The sequence below is a fragment of the Ursus maritimus genome, unplaced genomic scaffold (genome assembly GCF_017311325.1).
Source record: "Ursus maritimus isolate PB19 unplaced genomic scaffold, ASM1731132v1 scaffold_9, whole genome shotgun sequence".
In the NCBI taxonomy this organism is placed as follows: Eukaryota; Metazoa; Chordata; class Mammalia; order Carnivora; family Ursidae; genus Ursus; species Ursus maritimus.
This window is the reverse complement of record NW_024427107.1, coordinates 12,266,344-12,283,122: the sequence shown is the minus strand read 5'-3', so window position 1 is coordinate 12,283,122 and position 16,779 is coordinate 12,266,344. Positions and strand designations below refer to the sequence as shown.

The following is a 16,779-nucleotide window of genomic DNA, read 5'->3' as shown; positions in this document are numbered from 1 at the left end:
ACAAGACAGGACAGTGACATTCCCCTCTACAGTGGCCCCAGGAAACTTGCATGTGTGCATGGTGAACTTGAACTATTGAGCTGATGGGGCTCTCTGGGGTCATATGTGGTAATTGGTCCTCTGAGTTTCATTCTCATGGAGAATAGTTAATTATGTATCTGCCTATACATATTTAAGCCTCTTGGTGGAGGGGACTAAGCTTGCTTATCTTTATAGAATCCGTAAGAGCTTATCAGCACCTCACAGAGTAGGTGATCGGAATGAAAACGTGAGGTTTTCATGCGGAGGTTTTGAAATGGGGGAACATCTGTATGTATTAAAATGTGAATATGACTTTTTTATTTAAACAAGTAACATTTGGAGCAAACATCACTGACTTTCACGCTCTCATTCCGCTCCCGAGCCTTGTAGCATCCTCCAGGGAGCAGGTACCTGTTATGCACAGTTCTTGGCAGATAAAGACACTAAAAGTGAAATGCTTGATATCTACCAAAACAACCACATCAGAATGAACAGAAGACTGTGTATTCTACATTGAATTGACTCATTGGCCTTCAGCACAACATGGATTCTATTTATCTAGATGATCCAGTTTCCCTAATCATCTACCCAAGCTCGGGTAGACTTAGTACCTCCAATTTCCCACTCTGCAGGTATAACCTATCTCCGGTGGTCAAGAAGTAGTTAAATAGCCACGAATCGCCAAGGAACTGTTGAAAAGGAAAAACGAAGCTGGGGGCATCACAATGCCGGATTTCGAGCTGTACTACAAAGCTGTGATCACAAAGACAGCATGGTACTGGCACAAAAACAGACACATAGACCAATGGAACAGAATAGAGAACCCAGAAATGGACCCTTGGCTCTTTGGGAAACTAATCTTTGATAAAGCAGGAAAAAACATCCGGTGGAAAAAAGACAGTCTCTTCAATACATGGTGCTGGGAAAATTGGACAGCTACATGCAAAAGAATGAAACTTGACCACTCTCTCACACCATACACAAAGATAAACTCCAAATGGATGAAAGACCTTGATGTGAGATAGGAATCCATCAAAATCCTAGAGGAGAACATCGGCTGCAACCTCTTTGACATCGGCCACAGTAACCTTTTTCATGACACATCTCCAAAGGCAAGAGAAACAAAAGATAAAATGAACTTGTGGGACTTCATCAAGATAAAATCTTCTGCACAGCCAAGGAAACAGTCAAAAAAACTAAGAGGCAGCCCACGGAATGGGAGAAGATAATAGCAAATGACACTACAGATAAAGGACTGGTATCCAAGATCTACAAAGAACTTCTCAAACTCAATAGATGAGAAACAAATAAACAAATCAAAAAATTGTCAGAAGATATGAATAGACACTTTTCCAAAGAAGACATACAAATGGCTAACAGACACATGAAAAAGTGTTCAAAATCATTAGCCATCAGGGAAATTCAAATCAAAACCACACTGAGATACCACCTTACACCAGTTAGAATGGCAAAAATTGACAAGGCAAGAAACAACGATTGTTGGAGAGGATGTGGAGAAAGGGGAACCCTCCTACATTGTTGGTGGGAATGCAAGTTGGTACAGCCACTCTGGAAAACAGTGTGGAGGTCCCTTAAAAACTTAAAAACTGAGCTACCCTATGATCCAGCCATTGCACCACTGGGTATCTACCCCAAAGATACAGACATAGTGAAGAGAAGGGCCATATGCACCCCAATGTTCATAACAGCTCTGTCCACAATAGCTAAATCATGGAAGGAGCCGAGATGCCCTTCAACAGATGACTGGATTAAGATGTGGTCCATATATACAATGGAATATTACTCAGCTATCAAAAAGAACGAGTTCTCAACATTTGCTGCAACATGGACGGCACTGGAGGAGATAATGTTAAGTGAAATAAGTCAAGCAGAGAAAGACAATTATCATATGATTTCTCTCATCTATGGAACATAAGAACTAGGAAGATCGGTAGGAGAAGAAAGGGATAAAGAAAGGAGGGATAATCAGAAGGGGGAATGAAGCATGAGAGACTATGGACTATGAGAAACAAACTGAGGGCCTCAGAGGGGAGGGGGGTGGGGGAATGGGATAGGCCGGTGATGGGTAGTAAGGAGGGCACGTATTGCATGGTGCACTGGGTGTTATACGCAACTAATGAATCATGGAACTTTACATCGAAAACCGGGGATGTACTGTATGGTGACTAACATAATATAATTAAAAAATTATAAAAGAAAAGAAGTAGTTAAACAGCAACACTGTGGGCAGTCAGTTCAGTTTCAGTTGTAATTGAAGGAGATATTTACAAGTGTAAGATAGTATCACTTCCACCGTAAATGTGTATTGAAAATGTACTATGGACCAAATGTTTACATCATCATCTCACTTAAAAGCTTTGCCAATAAGCCCCTGAGATAGGATATTGGCTTTCTGACTTTATTCATAACTTCCAATATTCCAAAGTGGTCATATGATTTCATACTCTCATCAACAATGTGTGAGAAGTCCATTTCCTCTACACCCTAGCTGACCCTTGGCATTAACAATCTTTTAAATTTTAGCCTTTCTGGTAAGTGTATAATAGTATCTCATGGCAGCTTTAATTTGCATTTCCCTGTTGATTAATGTTGAGCACCTTTGTCTATGTTTATTCGTCATTCAGATATCTTCTTTTGGCAATGTATATAGGAGGTTTTTGTACATAATCTTTCTGGTTGTTTTCTTTTTACGGATTCGCAGGAGTTCTTTATATATCTTATCTTCTGGATATGAGTCTCTATATATGTGTATATATAAAATATTTTTTCCCTATGTGGCTTATCATTTCATTTTCCTAATGGTGTCTTTTGATAAGATGTTTTAAATTTTGTTGAAATCCAATGTGGTACTTCATCCTTTTTTATGGCTGAATCTAAGTCCATCGTATGGATGTACCACATTTGTTCATTGATTCACCAGTTGATGGAGATTTGGATCGCTTCTGTTTTTGGGGCTACAATGGATACTACTGCTATGAACACTCTTGTGTTAGCTTTTGCGCGAACATAAGTTTTCAGTTCTCTTGGGCATGTATCTAGGAATGGAACTGCTGGGTCATATTGTTAACTTTATGTTTAACTTTTTGAGAAACTGCCAAACTAGCTGCACCATTTTAAATTCTTACCAGTAATTTCTCCACACGCTTTGCAACACTTGTAATTATCTAATTATCTGTCATTTTGATGAATAGACAGCGTAATGGGAGTTAAGTAGTATCTCATTGTGGTTTTGATGTACATTTCCCTAATAAGTAATGATGTTGGACATCTTTTAGTATGTTTATTAACCTCTGTATATCTTCTCTGGAGAAATGTCTATTCAGATCATTTGCCCATGTTTTAGGCAGATTATTTGTCTATTTTATTATTGAGATGTAAGAGTTCTTTATGCAAACCTGGTACTAGTCTCTGATGAGATATATAACTTGCAAATATTTTCTCCCATGCTGGGGGCTGACTTTTCACATTGATGAGAAGTGAAGAAGACTATCTTAGTTTGAGATTCTTCCAGATTCGAATCCATCACAGCATCACGTGTGATCATTAAAGTTTAGCTAAGGTCTCCCCGTCCCAGCAGCAGACCTCCACTGTCCCTCCCAGGTTCACCTGCATGTGGACCGGACGAACACCCCCAAGAATGAAATCAGCTCATCTCTGCTTACCTAGAAATGGTCGCCCAACTCTGGAATAAAGTTATTTTATACTTCACTGCATGCACAGCTCTTCAGTAGTTTTAATGAAAAAAATTTGTAAGGTTTTTTTGCTTAAAAAAAATATTCTCATTGTTTTAGTGGGGGTGGTAGCCTTTCCCCATTTTTCTTCTAGTCTTAACTGGAGGCAGAATGCAAGCCTAAGATAGATACTATATTATTTCATATGTTTATTTGTTTGTTTTAACTCACAACATTCTTATTTTAGTGGCAGATTTAAGACTTGGACCAAATCTGTCTGATTGCAAATCCCCTATACCTCAATGTTAAAGTATGTTGCTCCCAGAGAAGAAAGGATTTCTGCATATTCAGAGATGTTCTTTGGGCTATATGCAATCTGAAAAAATCCTTTACTTCCTTCCCTTAAGAAGTAGGGTATCTTCGAGCATCTCTCACATCAGCTACATAAAGTGTTTGCAAACAAGATTCGTAGATAGAAGGGCTTTATTCAGAACGCTCTTATTCAAGTGAAGTTCCGTGTTCAGCATCTGTTGCCGGGTACAAACTAGTGTGATGATAATAGAGCCAAAATAGACTCGTGTGGAACTCAGTTGTAAATTAGAGGGTGAAAAATCAGCTGGGAAGGAGGAAGATCTGGCCCCACATCAGAACAGAGTCTTATGTAACCCTTCCTGGTAAAGAAACCATACCTCTTTGTCACTTGTATTTTCAATATGTGTATATATTTAAGTTAGTTGTTTAATAATATTTCACTCGTTCATTTAGTCACTTAACAAATGGCATATTTCACGCCTGGTATGTGCCAGTTGTTGCTAGGAGCCGGCTCTATGGTAGTGGTTAAAATAGTCTTGGGAATGTCTTCCTGAACTTTATCATATGTATGCCCCATTCATAGTGAGTTTTTCCTCTTTTTGTACTTAGACCTGGCGCTTTCTTTAGAAACCCCAACTTATTTATGTGCTATCTTCCTAACCAGATTGTGAACTATTTGAGGGTAGGTATCCCATAATTTTCATCGTTGTAAGCAGAGTCTAGCACATGTGCTACTCTTCGTAGGTTCTCGAGCCTTGCTTGTTGATATGACTCAATCTCTGTCGGTATGGTTTAGGAGAGTCGCCTAAATTGGATACACCTGACAGTTACAGTAGACAAACCGTAAATCATGTTTCTATGAAATAGGTGCACTTACGGAACAGGAACGCTATGGATTGGGTGGCTTCCTGTTATAGGAGCCACTTAGAGACACCAGCGCTGCTGTGTCTTCATGGGTTGTCACTTATGTCATAGTTGATGCAAATGCAATGCACAACCTGTTGGCTGTATTCTGAGAAGTACCTAGTCTGAACATGATCACGTCAGTCCTCCTTCCTGCCCAAGCCAGATGATCTCTGCTGGCTGCCATTCCACTGTTATTCGGTAATCTTTGCCTTTGACCCTCTTTTTATTCCCTATGCCAACTATTCACAACTTTACTTGGCTTAAGCCCCTGCCCTTTTTATTCCACACTTTATCAGCATAGTACCTTGTGTATCGTGAAGAATTAACTTTACCCAAAGAGAGGTTTGGCCTTTACCCTCTGCTCCTGGAAGATGATCTGTAGGCCCTAAGAATGTCATACCTGATCAGAGTGTCTTTGTTTTCCTGGGGGCTTAGGCCACCAGAGAGTCTAACAGTATGGTTTATGTTGGGGTGTTGGGCCATGGCATATCAGTTTTGTGTCTAGAGGGGACTGGTGACTAACGGTAATAGCTTGACCGCTATTGAAGCGCGGACTAAAGGTCAACCCCATAGGCAGTATGTGAGGGATCCCCAATAAAACTGAACACCAATGGTTGGCTGAGCTTCCCTGGTTGGTGGTACTCTGTGCATACTGTCTCACGTGTGTGCTGGTAGTGTAAGTTGTCCATGCCTCAATGGAAGAAGACAGCTCAAGTTCCATGTTTGCCATGTACCGTGAACACAGCATGTGAAGAGTTCTGTACAGGAAACACAGGGAACAATAGCGACTTCCTGGGCCTCTCTCTGTAGCATTTGATGCTATGGACCAGGCCCTGGTTCTTTTTTTTCTCCTGTTTTTCTATTTCTTTTCATTGCTTTTGCCTGCTCCTTTCCCTTTGCCCACACCTTAAACCTTGGTGTTTTCTAGCATCTGAGCTCCGAACTCTTCTCTCCTCTTTCTCTGCCCTTTTGGAATAGGTCTCCTTTACTGTTGCAGCTGCAATATACCACCTGTGTACCAGCGAGTCCACATCTGCATCTCTCAATTAGGCCATACTCCTGAGCTCTGGATGGAGATCATCTACTCCCTTCTGGACATACTTCACGTGACTGAAATGGAGCTTCACACCTTTTCCCTCAAAACTCTTTTCCGTTCTGTGTTTCTTACCTTGATGAATAAATAATGCAATTGTTTACCTAGCTCCTGATGCCAGAGCCCTGGCTGTCCCCCTATGCTTCCTCTCTCCTGCCCCATCTCCTCACCAAGACCTTTGAGTCTACTGTGTTATGGACACTAATCATTCCAGCATCTGACTCCCATTCCTGTTTGCAGGGGATTCTGCCAACATATGAGATTTGGTAGAGTCAAGACTTTGCCTGCCATTTTGGAAGCCAGGTTCTTGCTCTCCCCATCCCTGGAAGTTGTGGCACAGGCACGTGACGTGCATTCTGCTAACCGGATGTTCTTTGACGTTTCAAATCTGGCTTCTCATTCCATTCTTGTGCCTCAGTTTCTGTTCCATAAACTAATCATTTAAAAATATAAGTCAGGTCATGTCATTCTCAGCTCAAAGTCTTTTAATGCCTTTTCATCAAATTTAATATAAAATTCAAGGTCTTTATTGTGACCTACAAGGTCCCACGTCATCAACCACGGGCTAACGTTCTACATTCACTGACTATCTCTCTTCTCCTTGCACATCCTGTTCCAGCCTCCTCCTTGTTCCTACAAGTTGACAAGCACACTCCAGACTCAGACATTTGCACCTGTTGTTCCCTTTGCCTGAAAGGCTCCTTGCACTGTTTCATACATGGTTCACTCACTTACTTAATTAAAGTCTTTATTCAAGTGTTTGCAGAGAGGCTTCCTCTGAGGATCCCATCTAAAATAGTCACCCCCTCCCTACCGTATTTTTTTTATGGCGCTTCCCACCATCTGATGTTATATTGTTTACCTGTTTGTTTACTGGTCTGTTTTCTACCCCCTCCACCAGAGCATAACACTACAGATCTCCCTTGCCCCTCTCACCATTTGGGGATGCAGGGAGAAGTCTGCAACCAAGAGAGGGCCCAACCACGCTGACACCCTGACCCTCTCACCTCCAGAACGGTGAGAGAAGAATTTCCATTGCTAGCATTTCCTATCACCCAACCTGTGGCATTTTGTTATAGCAGCCCTAATAGGCTAAGACATCTGACAACTAAAATTATGCAACACATTTCTAAATGTCGCTTGAGGGAAGGTGCAGCATGGCCGCTGATTGAGAGCCGGCGTTAGAGGAAGTGAGGGGGAAATATAGGAGGAGGTAAGGAGAGAGTCAGAGGCTCCTATTGCCATCATGGCCTGCCAGATGCTGTGCTTCAGCTGTTCATTCCACCCCGGTCTCCCTCTAGTCTGTGGAGCTCTCTAGGGTAGGAACTATGACTCATACGAATGTATTAGCCCATCTGAATACACAAATATTTTGTATATGTATGTATGTCTTTATATTTATATCCTTTCCCTGTTGGATTGCCCAGCCTCCACAGCCATATTCTTTTGTGACCCCCCACCTCTGACCCACCTGGTGTCACTCAGGCAGGCGTAGTGAGACAAAGTTGGGACTTTCGACATCATGCAAGCTGCCCCATGTGTGGCTGCCTGGCCCAGCCCTGAGCAGGAATCTGTTGCTGTTACTACAGCTAGGATCACTCCTGGTGTATAGATTGAGGAAACTGAAGCTCATACTCTTCATCTGTAACTCACTGACTGATAACCAATCAACAACCATCTCAAAAAGCTCTATGTTCAGACTTAGGTCACGATTTTATTTATTTATTTATTTATTTATTTATTTATTTATTTATTTATTAAAGATTTTATTTATTCGACAGAGAGAGAGACAGCCAGCGAGAGAGGGAACACAAGCAGGGGGAGTGGGAGAGGGAAGAAGCAGGCTCCCAGCAGAGCAGGGAGCCTGATGCGGGAACCGATCCCAGGACCCTGGGATCACGCCCGGGGCTGAAGGCAGATGCTTACCGACAGAGCCACCCAGGCGCCCCTATTTATTTTTTTAAAGATTTTATTTCTTCATTTGAGATAGAGAGTGAGTGAGAGAGCACGAGCAGGGGGAGGGGCAGAGGGAGAGGGAGACGAGGACTCTCCCACGGAGCAGAGACCCCGACTTGGGGCTCGATTCCAGGACCCTGGGATCATGACCTGAGCTGAAGGCAGATGTGTAACCCACTGAGCCACCCAGGTGGGTCATGATTTTAAAGTGAAGTCTCCCAAGGTAGTAGGACAGTGTCGTTGCTGCAGGTCAGGTGACCACTAGACTGCAGTGGCCCCCTCCCTCCGTTCTGAGGGAGAATGTCCCTTGAGGAGCAGCAGCCTGCAGGGCTGACAGTGCCTGCAGATATTACCATGGACCCTGCTGCTTTGCCTCATGAGACATTAAGTGACCTGCTTGGACCGACTGAACTGATGATTAGAGGCCTAGCTGGGACTGGAACCGAATATTCCCTTCTCCTGGTCACTAGGGTTCCACTATGCTAGGTGTCTTCTTGACTTCGAATATCCTTATTTGTAGGACCCCAAATCTTCATAACCTTCATAACCAAGCCCCCAAAAGGATCCATGGAGTCCAGAGGACAATCCCAGCAAACCTTATCCCAGCGTGTTTTACCACCCACTGGGACTTTTGTCCCCACACTCTCCTATCTTGGTGATTTGGGCTGGAACACATATGAACTCTTTTTGTTTAAGGTTTAGAGAAACTTCAGAGACCCTTGGCCTATTCCTCCTAGCGTAGACCCACACCCTTTTTTTTGGCCTCTGACTGAAGCATAAAAATATGAATTCTTATCTCTCGGCACTGGAGCAAAGCTACCCTGTTTCCCCACAGCAATGTTTTTCAAACTTTGGGTCATGACCAATTAGAATGTTGTAAAATCAATTTGTTGGAGTTGACTGATATATTTTAAAAATAAATAGGATAGAAGAGATAAGAAGTAGTAAATTACTGTTCTATGAAATCCTCTGTCAGTGATGTGCATGTGTATGAATACATGTGTGAGTGTGTGTGCATGTAAGTGTACACTGGATCAGTTTCAAATGTATTTCCTTATGAAAACACTAATTTGAAGGGATGCATATATCCTGTTTATAGCAGCATTAGTTACAATAGACCAAGGAAACAGCCCAAGTGTCCATCAATAGATGGATGGATAAATGTGAAGATGTGGCATAGGGCGCCCATGTAACCTGGTCCGTGCTGCGATAGGGATGGCGGCCATGGCGCCGGCCCTGCGGGGTCACAAGTCACCATGCTGAGGCCGGCGTGGAGGGTGCTGAGGTCACTTCGGACCCAGGCCCCAGTCCTTGGGCTGCCGGGCAGCGCGTGTGCCAGGCCTCCCTCCCGCCAGTGGGGCCTTCCCTCTCCTCAAGGTGTCATCCTCCCGGCCGTTCATGCATATGCCGCCCAGAAACCAGTCCAGCCCAGCCAAGAAGATGACCCGCCCCCTTCCACGCTGCTCAAAGACTACCAGAACGTTCCTGGAATGGAGAGGTTTGATGATGTCGTGAGAAGACTCTTGTCTTTAGAAATGGCCAACCAGAAGGAGAGGCTAAAAATCAACCAAGAGCAGCTGATGAACAAGATTTTGGCAAACCCTGAGGACACCAGCTCCCTGGAGACTTGAATTGTTGCCTTGACTGTCAAGATCCGCAATTACGAAGAACACATGCAGAAACATCAAAAGGACAAAGCCCAGCAGTGCTATCTGCTGATGAGCATCGACCAGAGGAAAAACATGTTCAAAAACCTCTGGAAGACCAACTACAGTGTCTTCGAGAAGACGTGCAAGGAGCTGGGGACTGAGTGCACCTTTCCCCCGCTGTAGCACCGGAAAGGCCACCAACGCTGGGCAGCCAAGAAGGCCCTGTGCATTCGGGTCTTCCAGGAGGTACAAAAGCTCAAGAAGCAAAGAAGGGCCATAAAAACTAACGCAGCAGCCCAGAAACAAGGCCGGAAGAACCTTCAGAGCCCTTCCAAAGCTGGACCAGAGGCAATCAAAGAAAACCAATAAATTTTATTAGAGTTATGTCTTTCTGCAAAAAAAAAAAAAGAAAGAAAAGAAAAGAAAATATGGCATATATACACAATGGAATATTACTCAGCCATAGAAAAGAAGGAAATCTTGCCACTTGCAAAACCATGGACTGATCCAGAAAATATAATGTTAAGCGAAGTAAGTTAGAGAAAGACAAACACCATATGATTTCACTCATATGTGAAATTTAAGAACCAAAACGAATAAAGAAAAAAGGAGAGACAACTAAAAAACCAGACTCTTAACTATAGAGAACAAACTGGTGGTTACCAGAGGGGAGGTGGGGGTGGTGGTGACATAGGTGAAGGGGATTAAGATTACACTTATGATGAGTGACCACTGAGTAATGTATAAAACTGCCGAATCACTATATTGTACATCTGAAACTAACATAACCCTGTATGTTAACGATACCGGATTTAAAATTTAAAATAGAAAAAGAAACTGTATTTCTTATTACATTTTGAGGTAAAAAATAGGGGTTCTTAACTTGCTAGTGATGATTATGATTTGGCAGGATATGTCAGAATGATACACCACTAAAGACATATCAGAGTCTCATGAGGGAGGGAAGGACTTGGTGTGTGTGTGTTTTTAAGTTCCTCAACTGATTATGACACACCACCCTTGCTGCTTCCCCAACACACTCACGCGCGGTCTCCCCTGTCGCCGAGAACAACCGTGTTGTATTCATCTGGATATTCCTCCGAGGTCTGAGACAGTGCCTGGCAATCAGATGGTTCTCAATAAATACTTATACTTGTCAAATGGCAAAGAAAGGTTTGAAGGCGACAAAGTGGAAATGATGTCGTTTTCTTCCACCATGCCTGGCAAACACTCGGCACTTGATGAATGTCGCTGGATGTGATCATAATGATGTCTGGAAAAGCATCAAGACAGCCGTGAGAAGCCATATGAATAGAGCGTACAGGTGCAACGAACAGCCATTGAACGGGGCTGGCCCTCAGCAGCACAGAAGAAAGCTCTCCTTCCCCCTCAGTGCACTGCAACAAACCAATCCAACCCGGGAAACCTCAGAGAAGGAGTGGCTGTCATCTCCCTAAGTAATAGAGCCTATCTCCTCTTAACCTCTGTGACCCTCGAAAACCAGTAAATTCCTTCTTTTATCTATCCTAAATCCTTTATATTACCCTCTAAGCCAATTTTCTGTTGTACTGTATTCAATGGGAATTGAAAACAGCTGGTCACCATCTGCTGTAGATTAATTCTTCATGTACTTGAAGCCTATAATTAGGTCATTCCTCAGCCTTCTCTTCTCCAGGCTAAATATCTTATTTCCTTTAGCCCTTCCCAAAAGGTTTTATTTTCCAATTATTTAATTGTCTTCCTAGTGTTACTCTCAACATCAGGCTCTCTGTTCCTCACACACCTCGAGTTGAGCAGGCTGATATGTGTGAAGGGTTGTGGGTGCTAAGGTCACCCCTGCCACTTTGGAGGAGTCTTTTTTTTCTCCGAGTTGTTTATTTTCAGAGGGTCATTTAGAAATGAACAGCAGCCCCAGCTGAACAGGACTCTGCCAGGCTGAAATTGGAAGCAGGGGAATCAGCATGTTACGCTTTGTTTCTAGCCTCACTCCAGATATACTGGGCCATAGCCTTGACTTTTGCACCCCGAATCTTTGGGAGGGCCAGCGCAAATCTCCAGGGAGTGTCATTCTTGATTATGGATACATCATTTCAATAGCATTTGAAGGTGTCTTGGAAACCTGGAAGGTCTGTGACAGCTGGAGAAAGATTCTATCTTGACTCGGCTCAGGCAACAAGAGTCTGGTAGAGAGAAGTGTTCTTCCTCTCAGGTCCAAGAAACATTCTGCTGGTGGGGTGACCCAGAGAGGAAGAAAAGTTGTCCAAGCACCTTTCTCCAAGGCAGAAGTTCTCTACCTTTCTCCCTTCTGGGATTGTGTAAGTGCAATATATTCTCCAGCACCGGATTTTCATGAAATACAGAAATACTTTGTGGGTCAATAGATTCTTGAAATAATTGAAATTATATTTTCACTTCCGTGGCTCTCTGTGTTGTCTCTGTCTCTGGAACTTCGTTGGAATTTTGCAGCGTGACTTTTGGTTGGAAGAACAAACCCCTGGTTGTCCCTTCATGAGGTAGATACTATCACCCTCATTTTTACAGATGAAACAGACACAGAGACGTTCTTTAAAAATGTGCTTATGGTTACTTCCGGGGCGGAGCTGGGATTTGGGTCCAGGTCTGGCTGGTCTCTCTAGGGTCATTACAATTGCCTTGGCATGTTTGGCATACAGATGTCTGGATTCCACGTTCAGATTCTGATTTAGGAAGTGGGGCCCAGGAATCTGATTTTTCAAATATCCCAGCAATGCTGATGTAGGTAACCCAAGTCCTGTGCATCCAAAAACGATAACTAGCTGATCCTGGGGCGCCTGAATAAGAAAATGTAGGTCATTGTTTCTCCAACTCTGTTGTACATCTACCCAGGGGGCTTGTGGGAAAGAAGCCTAGATTCTACTCCACAGTTATCGAATCAGAGCCAAGGAAGGGTGGAGTCCAGTCATGGTATTGTTTGCACTCAGCCCAGGGTATTCTGAGTCACGGTGAAGTTTGGAAACCACCGGTATGAGTCCTTCTGCCAGTGGTTTCCTATCCCCAGCAATTCTCGATGCTTCTGTGAGAGACCGAGTCAGCCAGGGTGAAAGATGGGATAGGACTGGCTTAGAGCTATGGGTCTCCTAAGTATGGAAGGAAGCTCATGGCTAAGAAAACTATGGGAAGATGACTCTTGGGATGCCTGCTGTCCCACCGGGCAGGTATCCCCTGAAGAAGAAACCTTAACCCTATGCATAAGAAACCATGGTTTTGAAAGCCAAGTGTTGCATTTGATATCTGAAGTCTAGTGAAGGGATAACCATTTGTTATGATTGATGTCATAGCAGGTAGTGTTGCCTTGGCAACATAGCAGGGGACTTACAGAGGAGCTAGACAGAAGAACAGATGGGCAGGGTGTCATTCCAGTGAGAACTTAGGAGACATAAAAAGGTTTCCTAAAATGAGCAATATAAAAAAATCCCTGGCACATTGCGAAATCCAGTCATAGAAGACGAAAACTCAGAAGACTTGGTTCCATGAATACATTTTAAATCTACAAAATATGTTTTAGCAGCAGGAGCAGAAGAGATTTTCATTCTACAGACCTCCTTTGCGAGCAGCTTTCTAGTAAATCATGCAGTGTACCATATGCTAGGAGTAGTAGACCGGGTATGGGAGAAGGACTCTAATGTTTGCACTTAAAAGCCAAAGCCACACAAGGATAATTAAACTGTCACTAGATGACCTAAAGATAATTGATTGAATTCAGCACAGCAATTTCTTGAGTCAGTATTTATCAAGTAAATAGATGGAAATAATTTTGAAGGTTCGTGCACATTTGTATTTAAATTTCCGCATCATAATATTGATAGGCAATGTTTAAAAATATCTCATTTTAATTCCCTAGATTAATTTGGACTCATATTTATTTAACTCATTTCTACTTTGGACCAAGGGAAGTCATTACTCAACACGTCAACATTGATACTCCATCAGTTCCTCGAATTCATGATAACGAAATCAAAATGACTGAAAGAAGTCCTCTCTTCTTCAGCAGTTAAACTTCATTGATTCCTTAAGTGCACAATTACTAAAGTAAGATGATTTTTATTTTTATTTATTTTTAAAGATTTTATTTATTTGAGAGAGAATGAGCGGGGTGGGGGAGGGGCAGAGGGGGAGAGAGAGAGAAGCTGACTCCCCACTGAGCAGGGTTTCCCCCACCATGTGGGGCTCGATCCCAGGACTTGGAGATTACGACCTGAGCCAAAGGCAGACGCTCCATCGGATGAGCCATGCAGGCGCCCCTTAAGATGATTTTTAAAAGAAACAAATAGATTCGGGACAAACGTTCATCCCATCACTTGAGGAAGGTCAAGCAGATTTTCTGCCATGCCGAGCAATAAACGGATGCTGACCTCATCAGACAAGGCACACGAATCCCGCACATTTTTCTTGTTTGAACTGGTCTCTGAACTCTAAGGATGGGGGGAAAACAGAATCACATGTTACACTCGTGAATGTATTTCCCTCCAAATACTACTTGGGATAAGCTTCTGAGACACTGAATCCTCCCTGCGGACCTGAGTTTTCCTGCTTTGCCTTGGGCTGCTTCTGGGCCCAAGTGCAGCTCCTGCGATCTGACTCGGAAGCAGGTACACCTGGACTCTCTCGGGACACTGACCAAGAGCTGAATTAAGCGCAGGGCTGCGTGGGACTGACGCAGCCTACTCCTGGCCACTAAAATCCCACCCTCTCCTGACGTGAGTCCTAAGGTAGACGGTTTGGGGGAAAACTGAGACCTGCTTTTACAGGGGGTGACTATGTGAGGAAATTATAATTGCATGATGGAAATAGATTGGGATAAAGATGGTTGGAATGGGATGATCTAATTAATGGTTCACTCGGTCTCTTCACGTAGACGGTGTTTACAATCACCGGATCGCTCCTGTACACAGAGAAGTCTCGAAACAAAGGTTTTCTATACAAAAAAAAAAGAGAATGTCTCAAATCCTGGGATGACTCTCTTTATTCCTTAGGACTCCACTGGTTGCAAATTGCAGAAACTGGTCTGAGCTAGCTTCAGCCAAGAGGGGGGCTTTGTTTTAAAGGTAAGGGAATGTCTCCTGAAATCCTAGTGTAGGGATGTAACCAGTGGCTTGAACTGGAGCCAAGGCTTGGAAGTCCATCCCATGTCTCTCTGTGCTGGCTCCTGCTCGTCTTTCACGCTGGAACATTCCTCTCTCTGTAGGTGGGTTTCCACCGTTTCTCATTCTTCACATTGGAAATCATGGTCATAGTCAAATCCCGGGGCTTTGTTTTGTCCATTCAAGAGTGACCCACACTGAAGTGGAGACCTTTCAAGTGCATTTCCAACGTCCTTGGCTCAGTTTGGAGCGGGTGTATACTCGGTCCCACCACGTATGGTTTGAGGGAGTGGTCATCTTGTCCAAATAGGGCTTTCAGGAGCCCTGCTGCTCTGGCCACATGGATAGCAATGGGGTTAGGGTGCAGATCGGGCATTCCCAGAGCTAGGGAAATGGGTTTGTGCTGGGCAAACTGTAAGACCCTCTCCCTGCCATACATAGACACCCTTTTTCCCCTCTCATACATTCAAAGATACCCCACCTAAGATTATCTACCTGAACCATGTAGGTATCATTTCTATACAGTATGTGCCCCTTTCCTACACAGGGTACCCTAAAGTCATGTTCCGCCACTGCATCCAAAAGAGTTTTTATGGGGATTATTATTCAGGATCAGAGCACGTGATTTCAGGGCGAATTCCATGCCTCTTCCAATTCAGTCTTGCTCTTGTCAACATTTGCTATCTCACCATCTTGCAACCTGTGGACTATTTAAAGATGAACACTTCTTACACATCTGGTACAAAATGGTGGTGGGAAAATTGGAATGGCCACAGTGAAAACCTCCCACTCAGAAAATAAAAAAAGAAGAGCCATCATTGGTGATCTGTCCAGAGCTCATGCCTTCTGTTGTTGATAAATTATAGGATCCCAGATTCTCACGTGCATCCATTAGTCATGTCCTTGGTGGCAGTGGAGCAAGTTCCTTGGTTAGCCGATCTGGCTGCCTCCGACTCTCACTGGTGGATTCCCCTTGTCCAGTCCCTTATTTAGGGCAATCTGAGAGGGACAGTGAATGATGTGCGGTGCGTTCAAAGCAGTTCACTTTCTGTTAGTACAAATACTTGGGCTTTGGGACTGTTTTAGGAACTGAGAAGTTGTTGGGGCCTTCTTCACTAAGCTTGTTTTTTGTTTTTTGTCTTTTTCCTTGTCTTTTTCTGGCCATGCAGCTGTCTTAAATCATTAGTTTAATTTCTGGGACTCCATTGGCTAATAACCATTGCCAGAAATTCCATGTATCTGTTTCTTAGTACTAGGGCTGGGCTCCCTCTCCCTTGCCCCTGGCTTTCAACTGGAGAGGTGAGTTTTCTTCTTAATCCGCCCTGGAATGTTGTTCCCTCCTCCACAGCAAGCATCATCACTTTTGTCTGCCATGAGACACTTCAGTGAGAATCCCTCAGACTGGCTGTCTTCAGGAGAGCCTATCCAGATCTCAGAAATTAAGAGTTGAACAAAAAGCAGTGATTACTCACTCCACTCCCCGGTGCTTGAAACTAGGCAGACTTGCCCACACACCACACTTGGACTGGCTCTCAAAAGCAAGCCGCATATCCTATTGGTTGAAGAAGCTGCTTATTTTAAACAACATCCACTATTAAATATTGTTTAATAATATTTATATAATGTATTTCTTTCCTCTCCTCGAAAGCCTGCTTGCACTCACTTTCTAACTCTTCTGGACTGAGCTCTTAGCCTCATATTCTGGATATATAACTGTCCCCCTGCAACGCTTGGGGTCCGTTCTTGGCAATTTGAACTGTGGCAATTTGAACTGACACTACTGTGTTTTTCCTATTTGTCCCTGCTCCAATCTTGGGACTCCCTTCCCCCCCCCCCCCCCCCCCGTGACCTCTNAGCTTACTCTAGCCTTGCTGCCCAAAAGACTCTAACCATCACCAGGCCAGGTAAGCCTTTACAAGGAGAGGGAATACACAGATGGGGGAGAAATTTCTTTGCCTTCTTCGTCTCTCAATTTTCTAGTGTCTTTGTTCTCTAAACAATTGAATAATCTGGAGAGTAATGTTGGATAG

The 16,779-nt window shown here is 43.5% G+C and overlaps 1 pseudogene; it reads left to right on the top strand.

Annotated features, from left to right (window-relative positions):
* The first annotated feature begins 9,201 nt into the window (after nucleotides 1-9,201).
* Nucleotides 9,202-10,017, top strand: LOC103677462 (annotated as a pseudogene).
* Nucleotides 10,018-16,779: the final 6,762 nt, after the last annotated feature.